Below are 12,631 nucleotides of genomic sequence, written 5' to 3' on the forward strand. Positions count from 1 at the left end.
GAAGGGTAAATTACATCCTGAGAAAGTTAGGCTAATTGAACTCCTTTATAGCCCCATTCTTGTCAATGAACTTTGTGGAATTTGAAAATAACCCAGGACCTGTGAGTTCACTAGTAATTTATAAATTTAGTATAATTCTTCCCTAAATTTGCCCCAGTGTACCACATAATAGAGACTTATTAAAATGGTTAATAGTAAAAATTGGGTTGACATGAGCAGCATTCAAATATTTATTAAAATAACATCCAAGAGGCCCACAACCCTCAGCACTCATTATTAATACATTAAATGGCAGGTGCACACAGCAAATGATTGATCTTCTAAAGGCCTGAAAGAGTTAATGCAATTGCCTCATTCACACCAACTTAATAGTGGAAACTATGAGAATCTGATTCTTTAGCATTCATTCATTGAAAGAGCCAGTTGTCATTATTTCTAAAAGAACCAAATACAGTAGTCCTTATTTCCTCCCACTTTCCAGGAACATATTTGTCGAATAAAGTGCACATTGAGTAATATTTTTGTGTTGACTTGCACCAATCTCCTATAAAAATATTCTTTCCTAGACAGGTTGTTCCTCTCTGTCTGCCAAACACATTTTACCTTTTTCCCATCACTAACCATATTGCCTAGTATTCCTTCACCTGGAACTATATCTCTTCAACCTTGCTACATTCTACCAAGCCTTTTGATCCAGTTCCAATGTTGCTACCAACCCCACCCTTCCCCCCCACCCCCCGCAACTAAAGTCATCTTTCTATACATGTGGTCCTCTCCACAATGAGTTCATAGGCAGCTTGGAGATAGAAAACATGCCTTGCCTCTCTTGGCATCCTCCACTGTATATAAGATAATTTCATTCTTATAATCTAGGCTCACAATGTAGATCCCAGAAGGCTGACTTAGAGAGGGAGCATCTTCTTTTTCTTATTAACACTCAATTTGCAATTGGTCCTGGAGCTGCTGGACACACTGCTATATCTTTGTATTAATTCCGCTGTGCCGATTGTGGTTTTTCAAACTATATGCCATCAAGGAGATGGCTGTTTTAAAAAAACCTGGCAATGAAGGAAAGAATAAGCCTAATTCAATTGCATAAAGAGAAGGCCGGATCAGGAAAGGTATTGCTTTATGGACAGGGGCTTGGAGGGAGGCTGAGAATGTCCATAGGTTGCAGCAAAGAGGATGGTGGAGCAAGAGAGCCCGAAGTGATGGTCGATGGCATGTCTGCTCAGAAATAGAGAGGATGGGATCAGGTCAAAGAGTTTCACATACTTTTTAAATAATATTTATTTATTTATTTTTGAGAGAGAAGAGAGAGAGAAAGAGTGCACAAAGTGGGAGAGGAGCAGAGAGAGTGGGTACAGAGGATCTGGAGGATCTCTGTGCCGACAGCAGACAGCCCGAGGTGGGGCTCAAACTCACGAACCATGAGATCATGACCTGAGCTGAAGTCGGAGGCTCAACGCCCTGAGCCACCTAAGCACCCCATACATACTTAAAAAAAATACACATTGATGTGCTGGGAAATAATGGAGAACACATCCAAGTTTTCAAACAAATGGATGCCCATTTGAAACCCAATATGTCATGTGAACATGGTCAACAGCCAGCATCTCTGCTGGCTATTTAGCATGTATTGAGTATTCCTCACCTACCAGACACTGCACCAAAACACTCACATGCACTATTCCATTTAGTTACCACCTTGGCAATTTAGCATGCTAACACCATGAAATTATTAAATGCATTAAAAACTTCTACCAGGAAAGCTTATCAAAAGGGTGATTTTGGTTTTTTAACTGAGTTGTAGCAGAAGGTCTTGGTGCCATTTACAGGAAGTGAAGGAATGTATTTACATACTGAGTGCCTCCAGAATAACTCCCTCCAAGAAAATTCCCATGAGGCAGTTACAGTGCTGTTCTGGAGTTGTAATAAAGCAAATGATTCAGTAAGTTGAATCCTTCCATTGTGTGATTAACAAAGACACAGAACATTACACGTATCACCAAACTGCAGTGTGCTCACACTGAAACAGCTTCAGTCTGAGAGCCTTAAGGACTGGCCATATACCAGTGTAAACCGTCAGGAGGAAAAACCAGCCTTACCCGTAAAAATGTTTAGCTTAGTCAGAGCCGAGTCCAAAAACAGGCTTTTCTTATTGTTTCTGTTTCATTTTGTTCATTTACTATTTTCCTATTGCACAGGTAAACCAGGCATCATTGTAAGACAATTAAAAAAAACCCAAGGTACACATTTTTCAGGCAACCCTTTCATATTTTTCAACAATATTACCGAGAAATACTCGCCACAAAAATATGAACCACCTGGACATCATTCACCGATGAGTCTCAGTCACCAGATTTATGTTTTGAAATCATGAGTTAAAAAAAAATTCCCCAATCATTGGGATGAGTTAATACGTAGAAATACAGCACAGCAGAAAATGTTACTACCACTACTGGTAAAGCTATGGAATATTTCAGAACATACAGAAAGAAGTAGAAACAAATTAAATTAAATTTTAAAAGATAGCCTAAAGCCAAGAAAGCAGGCTTAAGAGGCACAGTGTCTCATCAAGATTGCTTCACTCATGACATCAATGTCCATGCAAACTGCCCTAGATTGCCCTAGATTGCCCTACATTCTCCCAGAGAGCCTGGAGTTATAAAGAACTAAACTTAAACTCAAGAGGACAGCCTCACCTCACAGCTCAGACCCCACTTCTCTAATCAGTGCACAGGGATTCTTGAAACATAATCAAAACAGAGAGACTGAGACATTAAAACACAGAGAATGAAATATGAGTCTCAACAATACCTATAGCCTTCCAAAATTCAGAAGAAAAAAAAGATTACATTGTGATGGGACTGACAAAAAAAGAATATATATATTTATTTGCTGCTTTAACTCATACAGTAGAAAGATTATATTACAGCCAGATTTTATTATTCTATTCAACACGCATAGATTTTTGAGGTACTCTATCTACCTCATATCAATAAATAACATTAAATGAAGTAGGACTGATTCATGGCTGGCATAAATTTTTTTCTGTATTACTATTTCTGTGGACATTGCTGCTTTAGTGTTTGCTCTCTGATACCAACACACACACACACACACACACACACACACACCGCAATCATAACCATAAACTAAATGACTGCATACTCAGAATAGATGGCCGTTAGAAAATACTCACACTAATTGATAATGACATCATGCTGGTGTGCACATTACAATGTAAATGAGGCTTCCAGACTCATTTATGGCTCTTTTATTCAAAGTTTAGTACTTAGTACTCTTTTTTCATGGTTTAGAAGGTTCTTCTTAAGGCTGTGGGATTACTTATTCCTGCTGATTTTGCCCCTTGGAATTGGACCAAGAGTACCAATTTTTAACTGTATTTTAAAACAGATGCTTCCCAGCAATGAAACAGAATTGAAATGTCTAATGGAAACCACATTACTGAAAGAAAACAAGCAAAGAGAAAAACTGATTAACAGATTTATCCAGGCAGCCATTTGACTTTATTAAATATTTGAATTATTCTTTGCATCAAAACATAACGGTTTCCATGCTTCTGAGTGTGTGAAGAAAAAGCACCTAAATGAACACCCTTTCTACTGATATATTTTGAAAGGTGGTTTAGAATCTAGCTCAAACACATCTGTATGCTTAAGTGACTTCTCAGGGTCATATGAAAGATCGAGGAATAAGAGGCAGAACTCTAAACTTGCTGTGAAGTGTTTATAAAACTTCGCCAGATTTAGCAAAACCTGGAAAGAAGACTATGCAGATATAATGCCCAGCTTGCCTCTGGCTCTTATTTGTGGTGATTCAGAGTGAGACCACATGCTTTCCCTACATCGCAACTCCTTTTTCTAAGAAGTCATATTTCTAGAAGCCTCCATCATTCTCCTCAACTCTAAGAAGTATAAAGGAATATTGGGGGAATTCAGAGTTGGGGTCCTGATGGAGATGTACAGAATATTTTTCTTTTTCAAGTTGTGGAAAGTAAATGAATCACATTATTTGGTAGTAAATTCGTGAGTGCAAGTAGGTTTATGTTTAATCCACTTATAAGAACACCCCTCTATGTTTAAAATAGTTGCATTTAACATGTGTAAATCATAGCATGTAACTCATTGCCTAGATATTGTTTACCTGTTACATCTTCATAACAAAGGTGGGAGAAAACTTCCTGTGTTCAAAGAGCTGAATAAGTTTTTTAAAAAACTAATATAAGGTCTACCAAAGTGAGGGGGGATAAAACACTTCATTACGAAAAATAAATTACTGAGATGTAAAATTGGGATCAGAAATGAAGGAAACATTAAGAGAAGTAGACTGTGATGATCTCACCAAGTGATATCACCGGAGTCATTCTTCAGTGCAGTAGTAATTTGGCAGAGGGATGGTCTGACAGTAGCTCTACGTTTTGCTTAGCTGAGAGCTTCCCTTGTAGCATAATACATCATGGAATTGAAAGCATTCAGCTTTGTTTTGCAATTCACAATTCAGCCCAGGTGGGCCACTATTACACAATAACCATGCAGCTGTTAGTATCATTGCCTAAATTGCCCTTCCTTTTTAAAATTTACAGTATAATCTGCTCAACCAATAGATACTAATGTCCAAAAACTCAGCTCTTATTTACCATTTACTCCCTATAAAGGTCTAAAATAACTAACAAATCATTCTCAAAGGAATTCCAATTATGCTGCTTGTTCCCTCAAAGAGTATAAAGGAGTAAAATGTCAGCATTGTGTGTAAGAAATAAAGTACTCACAACACCTGCTAACAATACATACTGTATAAAGCACTTAGCCTGTAATGCGTTTCTGGAAATCATTTCAGAAATTTACAAACATAATTTTTGGCCTATCTTCCCACCATTGTAAAGACTCGACCATATGCTACAATTTTCATCTGAATTGCCTGGTTCTCTATTCCTGATGTTAGCATGGAGGGAGTGTTTTACAGATACAGAGGTTATGTCAAATATATAGATTTTTGTCAGTTAATGCTCATAAAAATTAATAGCTTTTGCTGAAACTTTCTGATCCCAGGGAAGTTCATTTTTTAACTGATCCTGTTTGTCTTCATCCAAGAGCTGTTGAGTACATCCAAAGAGCTTTGTTCAGTCTGACAAAATGATAAGTAGAGCATGTGTTTACTCATTTGTTTTCAAGGCTTTAAAAACATGTGTTTTTTTGATGTTCTAAGGGCCTTCAGAATGGATAATAAATTAAACAAATTAGCAGGCTGAGGTCTGAAAAGTCAAGTCCAGGTATAGTCCGTAACTTGTTAATAGACGGTAACTGACATAACACAGTCTCCATATTTTACAGGTGAGATTGACTACAGGCTAAAGAAGCTTCTGGCCAATTTTGGCAATTTTTGTGGGATTTGTCAGAAGGGGAACATTTTTTTCATAAAATTTCTGCAACATCATGTTGCAGAATGAACATGAAATGAGTACATATGCAAACAAATTTATTCAGCCTCTTGCCCCTTACCAGCATATTATTTCTTTATTGTTCACACTATCCATGTGGGCTTAGTATCTATTTTCTGAAGTAATGGTTCCCTCTGACCTGGGTATTTCTACTTCAAAGTATTTTACTAACAAGCATATGAATGAATACACCTGACAGTTTATGACCATAATCTCTGTGAGCAATTTCCGAGTTTGTGCTGTTAAAAAGTTACCGGATCCTTATCTTGTTGTTTTCTGCTCCTCCAAAATAGCTGTAGTCATTAATTATTTATTTTACATGTATGAAAAGTGTTTGCTGCCCAAGGACTTCTGGGCTTGTGCATAAAATTTAAACTAAATCCAGCAGCTAAAATCCCTCTTAAACTATAATGAAATTACCAAGTTAATGGAGCGGTATAATCAAACCAGAGTTAATAAATATGGTGTGGCCTTAATAGATGCCATAAGAACAAATGTCAATAGATATTGACAATTTGCCACATGAAAACATGACATTTATTATGTTTATACTCATGTTATGACATATTTATTATTTTTATGGTCCAGTTATACTAAGTGCATTGGAACCACACTATTGGACCTTATGGAAATAAAGGAAACAATTTTCCAATTTCCAAAAGGAAGTTACCCAGAATTTTTAAAAACAGCACACATTAAAGTTTGCCAAAGGGGTTAGTCCATCAAGATGCACACATTCCCACTAACACACAGTTGAAAATGTGCCTTTAACACTTGGTACAAAATCAAGAGTCTGGAGGAAAGGTTTTTAGTTGTAAACATACTTGATGGTGATTGTTGTACCTCTTTGTGTCTTTTATTCATTCTTCAGTGGGGAAAATATTTAAACTCGTGACAGTCTGTTTTTAGCATGTAAGCACATAATCCTTTGGAGAAAATGTGGCTCTTCACTTCTAGAAAACCTTGTAAACATCTGCTTGCAGACCACGTTCTGTATTTCAGCTTCCGAATTCAAGAATGAAGGCATGCTCAACACTGATTGCAGAGTATCTAGACCCTTTCACTTAAACTTGCTTTACCAAATCTTGCCTCAATTCTAACCTAGACCACACACAATGGGCCATATCACCTTTTGGATCTCATTGTACACAAGCTTCTGGTTTATATCTTCAAAGCGACAATGGTAAACTGCCAGAAAATGGAGATGTGTTTTTTACTTTGTTAAAAAAAAAAAAAAATCACATTATTGATTTACTATTTTCATTAACAACACTGAAATGCTTTTAGCTTTCCTTTACAAAAATGTTGGTGACTAAGCCGATGTTTTGGAAACAGGATTTGGACTGTGGAAACAAATTATTTTTCAGGGGAAGATACGAGAAATTCTTTATGAAGAATCATAATTAATAAGTAGCTCCAGGAAGTTTGAGCACAATGGTTTGTGGGTATAAACTTAAAAAAAATTTGTTTTAAAAGAACCTCAGTTGATAGTGTTGAAAAGGATTGGCTAGATACATGTAGGTTCATTATATTATTCTCTCTACTTTTGTGTGTAAGTTTGAAGTGTTCCACTAAAATATAGAAAATGACATTGCCTATTTATTATAGAAGATTTACAAAGTACAAATAAATAAAAATCACCATAAGACACTAAATAGTTTAGTATTTCTCCAGTTCTTTTACTAAATATATATGTACATATATTTATTTATAAATATATAAATAAGTATATATTTATATATAAATATATATAATATTTATATATAAATATACAATAATATTTATAATAAATAATTATAAATAAATATATATTTATATATGATTATCACCCTGTATTTCTTATTTTGTACTATACTTTTTAATTTATCATGAACAATTTCTCAAACATGACACTTCATGACCATATAAAATTTCATTTCATGAATCTAAACGGATTTATTTTATCTTCTCCCATTATTAGACATTGCATTATTTATCTCCCTGATTATAAACAATGTTACATCACAAACTACAGATGATATTTGTAGACATTTATGTTTATGTCCTTAGAATACATTAATAGAGATGTAATATCCAAGTTAGGGAGTAAGCAAACCCTTATGTTTTTATGTGTATTTTCACACGAACTTCCAGAAATTGTATTAATTCACATGTCCATAAGAAATACAGTATTTCGCTGCCTTACCCATGGGGGTAAGGCTGCCTTATCCATGGGGAATACATTCTAAGACCACCAGTGGATGCCTGAGACAGGGAATAGTACTAAACCCTATATATACGATGTTTTTCCTATATAGACATACCTATAATAAAGTTTAATTTATAAATTAGGCACAGTAAGAGATTAATAACTAATAATAAAATAGAACAACTATAACCATACACTGTAATAAAAGTTATGTGAAGTGATCTTTCAAAAAAAACTTGTACTGTACTCACCCTTTTTGTGATGATGTGAGATGATATAATCCCTGTATGATAAGACAAAGCAGGTGGATGACGTAGGCATGTGACATAGCATCAGGCTACTAATGACCTTCTGACAGTATGTCAGAAGGAGGATCATCTGCTGTGATGGAGGGTAATTGAAGCCACAGAAAGTGAAACGACAAGTAAGAGGAGACCCCTGTACCTGACTGAGAGTGTTTCCTGTCCCACGCATTTGTGAATCTTGATAAGCAAGGCCTGCTACAATTGCTTTAATTGGTATTTCTTTCATCATTAGGGAGGTTGAACCTCTTTCATGTGTTTCTTTTCATTAATATTTCTTCTTTTGAGATGTACCCATATATACTTTTATCTAGTTTCCTGCTGGGGGCAGGGGGGTAAATTTTTCTTTTTCTTACTATCTCACATCCATTTCAATACATCCACTAGTTCAAAACAAAATAAGGTTTTTTTTAAACAACATAAGTTTTGGTTACATATTTTGTGTCTTGATTTTTCCACATTAAGGCATGGTTTCCACATAAATGAAACCATTTTAAACTTATTAATCAACCACTGTAGACAATTCATTCTAGTGACCAAAGTAATAATTATGGAAATGATATTATGAATGCCCACTTCTCATGTTACTGGCAATAACCAGCTTATATTCCACCTAGATAAGAAGGTAAACTTTAGATGAAAGTCTGCTAGTGAGTTGAGGTATGATGGGGTAACATTATAGAGGTCTGTTGACATAACAGTGGCCATCTTAAATTCAAATGAATTGTTCCTTTGCCCCCAACATCCCAACAATAATGTCCCTCCAAGTTCACTCACCTAACATCAATGACTAAGTAATGAAATTATGAAAGTTTTTGCACTATTCCACTTCCTTAATGGTATAGTTATATAGATTAACATAGGTGAGAGGGGGAAAAAAACTGTTTTGATCACTGGACTATTTATATTCACAAAAGGAGTAATATTTTCTAGTTTCATTTGGGCAGCTATGGGCACAATATAGGTTATGTCCTAATTTCCTAGGTAGTTGCCATCTTTTAATCACTAACATGTTTACATCAATGAATTTCAAACTCTACCCTTCCCCCTGATATTTTTAAAATTAAGGCTTAATATGTAAATAGATGAAAATGTTATATAATTTACATATACATACTGCCTATAGTCTATATTAACATGGCATTATTATAACTATAAACATTTATTTGCTGATTATAGCATATATTCATTTATAAGTATAAAAATTAGCATAATAAGACTGTTCCAGCCATGTCAGTCTCAATATTAAATTTATTCCAATATTCTGGCTTGGTTTCATAGTGTTAAAACAAAAACAAAACCTTGATCTACATAAATAATTGCAAATGGTAGGATAAAAAAGCAAACAAACAAAAAACAGAGCTTCCCCGTAGTCTCAAGATATTTTAAGCAATTCAGAACTTACGATAAAATCTAGGTTTAGTCACTAATTATATCTCAGCTTTTCTCAAATATAAGTCAGGCAAAAAGCATCTAAACCTAACAAACAGTAAATTACCTTTCATACCACATTATGTAAACATGTTATGGGTTCTCTTGTTAATGAATTGTCAACAATTCCGTAATGGTGAGAACATGTACCCAGCAGACATTCCTGATCCGACCCTGTGCTACACATGAGCTATTTCATCGTTTTATGTTGAACAGACATGCCAAGACCTGATTTTTTTAAAAATCATGCCAATTTACACATGCCTAACCAATGAAACATTTATACAGTGTTCAAATGTGTGCTCAGAGGAAAAAAGTGTGCATGCATGCATGCAAAAAGTTCCTAGCCCAATTTTAAGAAAGAGGTCAAGGTCCTCCAATCGGTAAGCATGTGGATTTTTGTATATGGGAACACATGGTTTTACACATAGTTTTAAAGAGATGGCTAATAATAGCTGCTTTGAAAAATTAATGTCACATCAAATTTCAGTGCAACTTCTAAACCACTGTCCTGAGACACAACACAATATAGTATAATTTAGGCTCTTAATCAGATAGTCCTGAGTTTAACTTCTATCATTTTTACTAAATAGCTGTGTAATCCTGAGTAAATAAGTAATTTCTTTAAGCTTCAGTGACCACATCTGTTGTGAGATTTAAATGAGGTAATGTGCAGAAAGTAGTTAGAATGCTAGTTATGATAATGGTGATGATAAACTTTGCTCAGTTAAAACTGCAATGTGCCCAGATTCTCCGAACCCCACCCTTCAGATCCCCTTTCCCTCTGCTCTATTTTTTTCCATAGCACTTACTACTTTCTAACAAACCATGAACTAACAGACAGTAGGATATGATTTCCAGAGAAAGAAGCATCACATATATCAGACTCTTTAAAGATCTTAACTTCTCAGACTCACATAGACAAAAAGCCTTCCAAAATGCTAATTAATGGGTTCTTATATTTGAAATAGAATCTAGGTTTATTAACTCACTAGAGTGGAATTTCTGATAGGAAATAAGGCTTTCACTAAATGCTTACAATAGTGCCTGCCGCCTAGTCAGTAGTCAATAAAATTTTGTGGAACAAATGGATGAATGAATGATAAGAAAATGCCTCAGGCCACATTATCAACAGTTTTAAACTGTCTTAAATTGTAGAGAAAATTTCTTTTACTCCATTTTCAGTTCTTAACACTCAATATAATCATATAATTAAGCACTACTTACTGGAGGTGGAGTTAGAAGCAGGAGTGAGTGAGTTCCTCGTAGTGAGTTTGTCTTTCCATGAATGGATACAACCAAAGCCAGTTTCATGGGCACCCCCACCTAGGTTTCAGTAGGGAAGAGAAGACTCCCTAGGCAAAGAGGAGAGTTAAAGTCTACAGTGGCTTGCCACTCCAAGTAGAGCCTAGTACCTGCTGCTGCTGGAGAAGAGTAGAAAGAATTTTTCCAGGAGTCCATGGAAAAACAGGCCCTTTTCTATCCATCCCAGAGAGAACAGTAATGTACCACCTTATACACAACCTATGTCTACTGGGATACTTGTGACTATGAGGTGGCACCATAATGGGCATGTGGTGATACTTTTATCACATTAACAAGATAGAAGTCAACCATAAGTTTCAAATTGGCTATGGTATAGAGTTTGGGAACTACCACATATAATCTTCTCATACTCTTTACACGACTAGCTTCCCAACACATATAGACAATCAGCTCTTTCAAAAAAAGCTAATGACTTCTATTATTATAAAATAAAATATTAAGTGGCCTAGTAAATTCTGTGATACTTTAGTGTACTCCTCCAAAAGTTGCATGATGGCATCATGAATGCCTGTAGTGGAAATGCTTAGTCCAGCTTGGAGGCACACAAAAATGTGTTTCATCTGAAAGGACACACTTGAGCCCTTTGGTGAAATAGAAAATTAATGTTTAAAATTATACCATCAGGGCACCTGGGTGGCTCAGTCGGTTAAGCGTCCGACTTCGGCTCAGGTCATGATCTCACGGTTTGTGAGTTCGAGCCCTGTGTCGGGCTCTGTGCTGACAGCTCAGAGCCTGGAGCCTGTTTCAGATTCTGTGCCTCCCTCTCTCTCTCTGACCCTCCCCCGTTCATGCTCTATCTCTCTCTGTCTCAAAAATAAATAAACGTTAAAAAAAATTAAAATTATACCATCTATTGTATTAGAATCAAGCATCACCATAGCTACATTGATTCATTTACTTTTTCATCAACCTGCTCTACCTATTAATTGAATGCTTACCAGAGCATTGCAGCAGCTGCTGTGGAGTAGAGAAGAAATCACAACATCTTATGACACCAATAAGTGGAATTAAGCTGTCTCTAAGGTGAGGTCTAAGAAGACACCAGAAGAGACCTTCTGTTTCCAAAATATAAACCCCATAATTTGGCAATCCTCTATTAAAACTGCATGCTTTTGAGCTACAAAAGAATTTTCCATCTTTAAGAGTCTCCTAGTAAAATACAAAGATACCTTAGTAGATGCTGTCATAACACCTCATACTTTAGTTGTCACTATAGATAGGCCTTGGCTGATAACCTACTAAGAGTAAAACACTAAATGAATTAGCAATTATTGTGAAGGCACTGAGGAAGCAGGGTGGGGATGAGAGGAAGACATTGAGGGGAAGGTGGAAAGTTTCCAGTGGAAAACCTCACCAACCTACCCCGGCTCTGGAGTACACAGAACAGCTGAAGTAATGTGATGCAGTGGAGCAGAGCAAGTGAGCTGTGCAGTCACAGCACCTCGCTCATACTTGGGCCTGCCTGCTACATACTCAGCCACAAGACACAGGGTCAGTCGGCTCTCTGAGATTCTGTGTCCGCATCTGTAAAACAAAATAATACCACTGTATTAGGGTTCTCCAGAGAAACAGAATTGATGGGATATATACATATACATACAGAGAGAGAGACGTATCATAAAGAAGCACCTCACATGGCTATGGACACTGAGATGTCCACAAGCTGCTGGAGGCCTAGGAAAGCCAGAGGTGGAGTCCAAGTCCAAAAGCCTCACAACCAGGGAGGCCAATAGTGTCACTCCTCCTCTGAGTCTGAGGGCAAACAAAGACCGTTTCAGCTCAACAGCCAGGAAGAGAAAGCAAATTCTTTTCTTCCTCCACCTTTTAGTTCTATTCAGGCCCTCTTGGGATTGGATGATGCCACCACATTAGAAAAGACAATCTACCTTTTTCAGTCTACTGATTCAGATGTAATCCCAT

The 12,631-nt window shown here is 36.3% G+C and overlaps 1 long non-coding RNA gene across 1 annotated transcript; it reads right to left on the reverse strand.

The window, feature by feature from the left end:
• Positions 1–7,926: 7,926 nt before the first annotated feature.
• Positions 7,927–12,229, reverse strand: LOC122201954. Its single transcript, XR_006194394.1, has 3 exons — positions 12,074–12,229; positions 10,613–10,740; positions 7,927–8,033 (listed from the first exon to the last, which is right to left on the reverse strand). It is a non-coding gene; the product is annotated as an uncharacterized LOC122201954 (long non-coding RNA).
• Positions 12,230–12,631: the final 402 nt, after the last annotated feature.

This window comes from Panthera leo, chromosome D2 (genome assembly GCF_018350215.1).
Source record: "Panthera leo isolate Ple1 chromosome D2, P.leo_Ple1_pat1.1, whole genome shotgun sequence".
NCBI lineage: Eukaryota > Metazoa > Chordata > Mammalia > Carnivora > Felidae > Panthera > Panthera leo.